The sequence below is a fragment of the Juglans regia genome, chromosome 13 (assembly GCF_001411555.2).
Source record: "Juglans regia cultivar Chandler chromosome 13, Walnut 2.0, whole genome shotgun sequence".
Taxonomy (NCBI): domain Eukaryota; kingdom Viridiplantae; phylum Streptophyta; class Magnoliopsida; order Fagales; family Juglandaceae; genus Juglans; species Juglans regia.
This window is the reverse complement of record NC_049913.1, coordinates 19,183,063-19,192,898: the sequence shown is the minus strand read 5'-3', so window position 1 is coordinate 19,192,898 and position 9,836 is coordinate 19,183,063. Positions and strand designations below refer to the sequence as shown.

The window sequence follows — 9,836 nt, the reverse complement described above, 5'->3', positions numbered from 1 at the left end:
ATAGTCAAGTCAGGGCTCATTGTTGCATAAGTGGCACTTATTTGACCAACTAAATTCTTTAAAAGGCAATAGGGTTAACAGCACCACTTACTCTTTCTGTCGATGCTTGTCATGCAATTGGGCAACCACCTCAAGGCTATGATACCGCACAACAAAGATACCTGTAGGTGTTCAAAGTTGGCACGAATGTCCTGCAGGATGCCAATGTTTTAGCATTATGACATTGATATGGGACTTTGCCCCAAAAAACAAACTATAAAATAAAAGCCAAAACTATTTACCAAGAGCATTTTCTGACATCATATACACTCCAGGAAACTAAACAAATTAAATTAAATTTTCAGTTATCTGAATCTATTAACTACATCTCATGATAAAACCAAGTAGAAACCTCGTCACACCCATTTCATATAACTAAGAGCTTCCAATTACACACTTCAGTAGCCACCCAACTGCCACAACTAATAGTGAAACTAACACCAGGAAATAATTCGATTGAAGAGTTGAAAGAGAAAATGCACGAAGGTGTTACAACCAATTTTGGTTTAATTTGTAATTACAACACTAAAACCCATCTGGTAGCAAAATTTGCATGATGAGACAACAAAGGACTTTGAACAGAATACCAATAAGTTCTTACCAAAAAAAAAAAAAAACAACATAATACCAATAAGTATCAGCACCAGCCTATTTATCTAATCAGGAACCATCAAATATCACTTTGCAACGTCATTCCATCCACAACATCATTCCATCCAATCAGAAACAAGTGAGGAATTATGTATACCTTGGGTTCTCATATTCCCATTTAGGAAAGGTAAACTGTGTTGCGTTTCTATCGAAACACTGAACACAGCTCCGTCGAACTAAAGCTGGAAATATATTTCTCTCAAGTTTGTAAAGTAGGAACTGCAAGATCATCACTGCAAGTAATAAGACGCTTTTTAACCATCTCATTTTGCAATTCAATGGCTTCATCCACTTTTCCCGGCTCATAATACTTCCTCAATAGGCATATACACAGAATCTCATCAGGATGGAGACCCCTCTGAATCATCTCATCAAACAGCTCTTTTGCTCGTTGCACCTCGCCACACCAAGAAAAACCCCAAATCAAGGAAGTATATATGCCGGTAGATCAAACTCCATACCCAAATCAATCATTATGTCTCGCAAATTCAAAGCTTCCTGAAGGTTCCCATGCTTTAAGTTCCCATCAATTAAAGCTGTGTAAGAACTTCTATCAGGAATCACACCCTTGTCCAGCATTTCATCAAACAGCTCCTTGGCTGTTTCAATACTATTATTTTTACAAAGTCCATCAATTAACGCTGTATAAACTGCAACATTAGGAATTACTCCAGCTTTCAGCATTGCCTGAAAGATTTCTTCTGCTGCCTTTATCCTCCCACCTTTACATAGACCATCCACTAGAGCTGTGTAGGTGACAATGTCCAAGTCAACTCCTGCCTGCAGCATCTCATTAGCCAGCTCCAAAGCATCATTTAGATTACCTAATTTACAACTTGCATCAATCAGAGAATTGTAAGTAAATTCATTGGGCAGAAGACCAACACGTCTCATGTAAACAAAAAAATTAATTGCCTCTTGCATCATCCCTTCCTTACAAAATGCATCAATTAATGTGCTATAAGTTACAACATCCGGTATCACCCCATTGATCTTCATCTCATGGAGAAACTCAAAAGCTTGAGGCATTTTTCCAAATTTACAGAAAGAATTAATTAAAGCACTATATGTTATTACATTAGGTTTGAAACCTGCATCCTTCATTTCTTCAAATATACTAACCGATTCATCCAAGAATCCAAACTTTCCATATCCATCAATAAGAGAATTATATGTGGAAAGATCGGGCCTAAGCTCAGTTTGTTTCATTTTTTCGAACAATCTTCTAGCAGTTCCCAAATCTCCTCCTTTGCACATATTGGATATCATTATATTATATGTGAAAACCGAAGGACGAATTCCAGCCCCAACCATATCTTCAAAAAGCTTCCTCGACAATTCCCTCTTGCCTGCTTTTTCATATCCATCAATAAGAGAATTATATGTGACAGCATCGGGCATAAGGCCAGTTTGTTTCATTTTTTCGAACAATCTTCTAGCGGTTCCCAAATCTCCTTCTTTGCACATATTGGATATCATTATACTATATGTGACAACCGAAGGACTAATTCCAGCTCCAACCATATCTTTAAAAAACTTCCTCGACAATTCCCTCTTGCCTGCCTTTTCATATACATCAATAAGAGAATTATATGTGAAAACATCGGGCATAAGGCCAGTTTGTTTCATTTTTTCGAACAAGCTTCTAGCAGCTTCCAAATCTCCTCCTTTGCACATATTGTCTATCATTATATTATATGTGAATACCAAAGGACTAATTCCAGCCCCAACCATATCTTTAAAAAACTTCCTCGACAATTCCCTCTTCCCTGACTTTGAAAGCCTATGCAAAAGTTCATTACAAGACCGAGGTTTTGGCAAAACCCTGTCCTTCTCCATCCTCAAAAAACACTCGATCGCTTCCTCCAGCATTCCTAGCCCAGTCAAAACCCTAAACAAAGCATCAAACACACCAAAGCCTGGAACACAAACACCCCTTGTCGACCACAATACGTCAAACACATGGCAACCTGGCAAAACCCACCTCAACAAAACTAACTCTCTAATAATCCTATTGGCGTCGAAGTACATTCTCGCGTAAAACAATATATGGATCAAGATACAATATGACTCCGTGGTGTGGCAAAACCCGATTCGGGTTCCCGCCCAATTGAAGAACTGCAAAGCTAACCTTGGATCCCCTTTCAATTCCACCAAAGCCCTAGACATCCATATGGGCGCCAGCGCCGAGTCAAGCAAACAGATAATCCTATTGTCATCCCACTGCTCTTGTTGAATAATTTGAATAATATTACAAATTGATTCTTTACTAATATCATCAAAAATACGGTTGGGGCTTGATTTGCTGACAAAAGGGTATCTGATTATGAAAGGAAAGCTGGTCAACCAAATCAAAGGGCAATCAAGGAAAGAACCATGCGATGATGACGAAACATTGATAGTATTGAAAAATGGGTTAATGGGGTTCAGGGTGTTCAGAGAGAGAGGGCTTACACGGTGAGAGGCTCTACGACCAACGTGGAAGAGTCGGCGCAGGTAAAGTCCCATTGTTGTTACGAAAATGAAGCGAACGCTAAGAGAGTCATTGGAATAGCTAAATTAAAGTATATTTTTTATGAATGTAAGATGAATTTAATTTTTAGCTATTTTATTTATATAAATCTCTACATTGAAATAGTCATTTTTTCATTATATGACAATAAAATAATATACGATGAATTTAATTTTGACTATTCACATCAAATCTCCAAATTGAATTATCCATTTATTCATTATATAGTAATGAGTAATTAATAATTAATAATTTTGAAAATTTTTTAATTTTTTTAATTATGAATTTATTTTATTTTATCATATTTTACTATTTATAATATTATATATTAATTTGTAATTGTATTCTAATTATATTTTTTCAATTGTCATTTAAAATGGAGAGAGAAATAATTAATATTAAAAGGAGAGAGAAAGAAATAATATAAAAAAGATTTGATGAATGAATAGTGTGTTCCAAATTTAGAAATTAGTTTGGATATTACTGTAGCTATATTCCAAATATTTGGAATATAGCTAATTCAATGTGAGCAATTTATCCACCTAATAGTTAAATTCTCATTGAATTTAGCTTTTAGCTAATCCAATGAGAATGCTCTAATAACACCCTTATATGGGACGTGCTATAGCCCGACGAATTTTTCGTAATCGTCATTCGGCTTTTTTTTTTTATTAAATTAATTTATAATATCATTAAAAAATATTTTCTTAATTATTAAAATAAATGCATCGAAATCCAATATGGATAAGAATACTCGTGACAACTAACATTATTCTAATCGAAAGATACTAGTCTATTTTGTATTTTATTTTACTTAATGATTAAAGAAATATTTTTTAATAATATTATAAGTTTTTTATTTTTTTAAAAAATATTTAAAATGTGAAAAAATACATATAAGAAAAAGGAATGAAAAAATACTACTACTATAACTAACGGTGGTTAGAGCCACCTAAAATAGAATCAGATTTGGAGTTGAGCGGTTTAATTTTTTGAATCGGATCATTTATGACAAGTTTGGATAAAATATTTCAATGTTAATAAAAAAATATTAAAACATCATAGAATGAGATGAATCTAAATAATTTTATTAAGAATGCAAATTCATGACTTTCATAATTATTGTCTATAGAAAAGATAAATAACTTGTTAGAAGGTTATGACAATGGTAGTATTTTGTGGAGATCATTCATAAGTTTAACGCAAAATTCTCATTGTTTTTTGACTTTTATATTCATATAAATAAAATAAAGAATTCCATGTTACGTTTTTCATATTTTCTTATAAGAATGGGGAAGGAAATATATGTTTTCTTAATTCCAATTCAAAAATAAATAAGGTTTTAAATAAAGAGTAATGCTACATACAGTCGTAGAGTGCGTAAGCCTCACTCAATTGTTTTAGAAAAGAGTAAGATTTACTATTAAAAATTAATTTTTTTCATGTAGATATTATAATTATTATTTTTTTCTATAGAGATTATACGGCGCTTGCACACTCTACGATTACAAATATAATTTCTCTTAAATAAATTTGAGTCGATTTAAATTAGTCTAAAATTAATTAGATGAGTTATTGAATCGATCACAAGAACGTTTAAAATATTTTATTTTTTATCAACTCAAAATAAATTGAGTTTATCTAATCGAATTGCTCTTCATAAGAAAAACTTGAAGCAAAAAGAGAGGAAAAAAATATAGATAGATAAGGTGGTGTTTTCGTAGGTGGTCACGACTCACGAACATAATTTTTTGATAGGACCGACAACACCATGTGAATCAATCTAACCATAACATCTCCTTTTTCAAAACTTGGAGATGCTTTTTTAATGCAAAAATTTGGTGGAAAATTTAGCCAAATAATGAGCTACCATATTAGCACTTCTGCTGGTGTGAATCACCTCTGAGGGAATGGACAATGGTTTGTTTTTGCATATGAGATGATATAAGACGACATGAATTGAGATAAAAGTTGAAAATTAAATAAAATATTGTTAGAATATATTTTTTAATATTAAATTTGTTTTGAAATTTGAAAATGTTGAATTGTTTATTTTATTTTGTAAAAAATTTATAAAAATTGTAATGATTAGACGAGATGAAATGAGATGTGTTGTGAAAACAAATAAGGCGGGGTTTTGTGGCATACTATCACTAGGTGCACAATGGGATTAACGTAAGCATAAGCATTCAAAATGTGCTTGCTTGCTCCTACTGTTAGTCTGTTTCAATTGTGGTGGGTTGAGACACTAGTGGCTTATGTTTGGATGCTAAACTTATTTCAATCTATCTTAAATCATTGATAAGATTTACTATTTTTTCAACTTTTCACAAAAAGTTAAACATATTTCAATCTATTTTAAATATTTAAACATATAACAACCTACTTCATACATTTAAACACGTCTCAATGGAATCTATAATATTATTATTCACAGATCAACTTAGATCATTTGAGATCACCTCAACACCTAAACGCATCCAATTGCAAGGTTAGATTTAAAAATAAAATGAGCATGATTAATAGTATGGAAAAAAAAAAAAAAAAGCAAAAGAAAAACCACATAAAATAATAGAAAAGAGAAAAATTAATAAAAACCTTAAATGATCAATACTTTCTTTGTCAAGTCTTCAATAGTCTTCTATATGCCTCACATGCATGCGAAATAGCTAAATTCCATTTATTACTTTTTGCAAATTTAAAGATATATACATAATTTTGAGTTAAATAACTATCAATATTCAATTATTCAGATTTTTGTGAGTATTATCAACTTCTTGAAATGACTTATGAGTCTAACTTCTTCTATGAAAATCATTTGTAAAGTAAATTTAACATATCATATCAAGTCACGCCAATATACTGAGTTTATTTTCATGAAATTTTTTTATGACTAAAACATTTTTCAAACTGAATCCCCATACAATGCCTAGTACTTCTCCATGTTATCACAAATTCCAATGAGAATGCTAGCAGCCCATGCTAACACTCGAATAATTACAATCAAGCTTTCCCCTTCCTTATTTAACAGTCAATTCAAGCAAAAAACTTTCCAAGACCAACTTGCATCATGATGACAGTAGTGACTCCTTCCATATTCTCCTTCAAAAGCCACACTAGCGCAGAAGGCAGGGAACACTACTCATTCGATAAAATGAAGAAAAGAAAAAAGTCCAAACTAGCTAGCACCGTATAATGCGTGCTGCTCTCAATCGTACTTTTGTAGTAACAACCCAATCTTAAAATTTGACTATAAGATAAGTTTCATGTATTTTCATATAACTATAAACATTCTATTATTATTTAATTATATTATTATAATTTTATCAGATTTTATATTATTAATACATTGTTAATTTTAATACGGATTATTATCATATTATTATTATTATTACTATTGATATTTTTATTTGTTATTAGGATGACTTAAGGTCCTGTTTGCATGTTGAACTGAATTGAAATAAGTTGAGTTTTTTTATCAAAAGTAGTGAGTTGAGATGGTGGACTGAGTTTTGTAAAGCCTATCTAAGATGACTTTAGATGTGTTTGGATGTTAAGATGAGTTTAAATATATTTATGGGAAGTTGAAAAAGGTTGTGGGTCCTGCGTGTAAATAGGTGTTGAGTTGAAAATGGTTGTGGATTCCATGTGTAAGGAGGTTTTGAGTTTAGTGATTTGAGAGCTGGGTGTTTAGATGTTAGACTCAGTTTAAAATCAAACTGAACTGAGTTGATAGTTGAACTTCCAAACGAAGCCATACTTTAACCACCACATTTTCCCTCCTCTCCACAACTCATTTATGTAAATGATGAATTAAAGCTAGCATTTTCTTTTAAACTCTTCATCTCCTTCAGAAATCCTCCTAAAAATTGCAACAATTATCCTTACGACAACACTCTCTCCATCATCACACAGCAACATCCTTCCTTGGCAAACAAAACAACAAGCCTTCCCCCACGTCTCTGCCCTTACTTTGCCATAAACCACAGTGGAGACACCGTCAAACACAAGCAAACAAACCAAAACCATGGAGACAACCATAAATAGCCAATAGAAAAGTCCTCTGTTTTCCCATTCCAAAACAGAGCACCCTTCTCTCCCTCGCCAAAAGCCACCACCATAGGGAATCAGCACTCTTAAGCACCATATGTAGCACCCAACTCGTAAGGCCAAGCCCATTTAAGCCAACTTCTATTTAAGCCATTAAGCCTAAGAGGGGTGGGGGAAAGGTTCTAAATGCACCATTTAGCCCTTAGAGTTCAATCACCCCCACTCAAACTTCCCTTGCGCCGATGCCTCTCTTCCCCTTCCCCTCAGTTAGTTTCGCACGTTCTCCTATTTTCCCTCACTCCGTGTGCCTCATGTCTCTCAACAGTTTGCTCTCTCTCCATCACCACTCTCTCTCCCTTTCACCGAGCGTCACTTCTCCCTAGTTACTTCTCTCTCTCTTTCTCTCTCGTTCCCTTTGTTTGCAACCAACCTATTATTCTAAGGGGTATGATCACCAAACGGTGTACCCTTGGAATGACACCGTTTAACGCGGTGATGGTTTTCATGAGGGGTGATGTTTAAAGAAGTGTCAAAGGACACAACCTTTTGATTTAGTCAAAAGGTTGTGTCACTTCTTAAGGTTGTGACCTTTGGATTATCATTGGATTACCAATGGTTGTGCCCTTTGCTAACTGGTACATGATGACCTATAAATAAGAGTCATTGGTGCACAAATAAATACACTCAATTCCTTTTGTTCATCACAAACTTGAGGGACAAATACCCTCACGGGAGTGTCACCATATTGCCAAATTCTGCTTCTTTTTATTCTTAATTATTATACAGTGGTATCAGAGCCTGGTTATGTCAGAGGGAATTTTATCACGTATTGTGAAGACGATAAATAGATAAATGCTTGGTTTGGCAACCACACTTGCATATTATAAACATCTTCATTTGCTTAAAAGTCCGAGAGAGAAACTTTTTCATATCATGGTGGGGGGTCTAGAGTACATTGAGAATCTTCAAAATCTTGTAAGTTGTTATTATTTTGAAGAAAATTATTGGCATTATTTTACACAAAGGAACAATGAATTATCTAGCCCATTTTCACACACTATTACTGTTTCGGCCAGTCGCCGGAGCCCTCACTGCCGCCGAACTTGGTGGACCTCAGGAGCACGTTGGAGTCCTTGTCGACAGTCACCAACTGGTCGGACGGAAGTAAAGACACAAGCTTCACAGATTCTAGAAATGCCCAGCACGAGGTTGAAGACGACCCTGTACCGTTTCGTCCAATGGTCATCAAGTTCAAATTCGGAAGGGTCTAAACGACAATGTCGTTCAGCCCATAGATCCAAATGACAACGTCATTTTGTCCAACGGTCAGGAATTTCAAATTCCTTCTAGACTAACCGACATTATCGTTCAGCCCAAGGAGAAAGACGACATCATCGTTTTCGGCACTGAAGAGACACAACGGTCACCTCCAAATAGCACCATTTTGCCACCTTCAGGAGCCGCAAGCCAATCTCTGAGCCAAGCCATTGACCAAGCCGCCAACCGCCGATTTTCTCCATAACCCAGTTTGAACCGGCTGAACCGATTTACTTAGTTTCTTAAATCAGTTCGTGACAGATTTGTTCAATCGGGTCGTTCGAGATCATTTCAAGCCCTATTTGGTCCGTTCAAAAGCCATTGTGCTCCAAATTTTAAGCCAAAACATTACAAAGCACCTGTTGGTTGAAATTATCACCAAAAGTCTTTAAAAATGTGAAATATCAAGGAAAGGTCGTGGATATCCTCGATCGGAGCGTCACTTTCATTATTCTCCTTATTTAAAATATAATTAGAGAATTTCTAGGCTGCCATCTTGGATTAAATCCAAGGGTTATTATTACTATTAAGTTTGTAATAGTTTTAATTGTTTCACAATTGAACTATTATATTTAAATAGTACACATTTATTATTTCTACATTCTTCTTGTTGATTAATTTTTTAAAATTTATTATTCATGGCATCGAAGAAAAGTATTGATCCCTCAAAGATAGAAAAACTAAATGGAAGGAATTTTCGAGTCTGGAAAAGGCATATAACTTTTCTTCTAACCCATGAAAAGACCTTATATACATTAACAACACCAAACCCATGGGAATCAATTCTAGAGAATAGTGAAAGTGAAAGTGGGAGTAGTGTTTCAAATAAAGATAAATGGATAGAACACAATGCATGGGCAAAAGCTTAAATTTTGCGTTGCATGAGTGATCACATTATTCCTTTATTTGAAGACTATGAAACTGCAAAAGAGATTATGGATGCAGTTGAAGCAAAGTATGGTTTAAGGTCGGATACTTATATACATTTATTATTGGATAAGTATAACTGGACTTGTATGAAAGAGAATGATGATATTAGCGATCATGTACTTGAAATGGAGTTAATTGCAAAAGAATTACATGATGCTGGTCATCCTCTTACTGATAAAATGCAAGTTACAACCATACTAAATAGTCTTATTTCATCTTGGAATCACATTATTACTTCTTTAACATACAGTGAAAATGAAATAACAATGATATCACTTCCAGTACGTTTAGTACTTGAAGGAGAAATGATGAAAATAATGAATAAAGATAATGAATC

The 9,836-nt window shown here is 34.0% G+C and overlaps 1 pseudogene; it reads right to left on the bottom strand.

Annotated features, from left to right (window-relative positions):
* Positions 1-889: 889 nt before the first annotated feature.
* Positions 890-8,740, bottom strand: LOC109006569 (annotated as a pseudogene).
* Between the last annotated feature and the right edge of the window lie 1,096 nt (positions 8,741-9,836).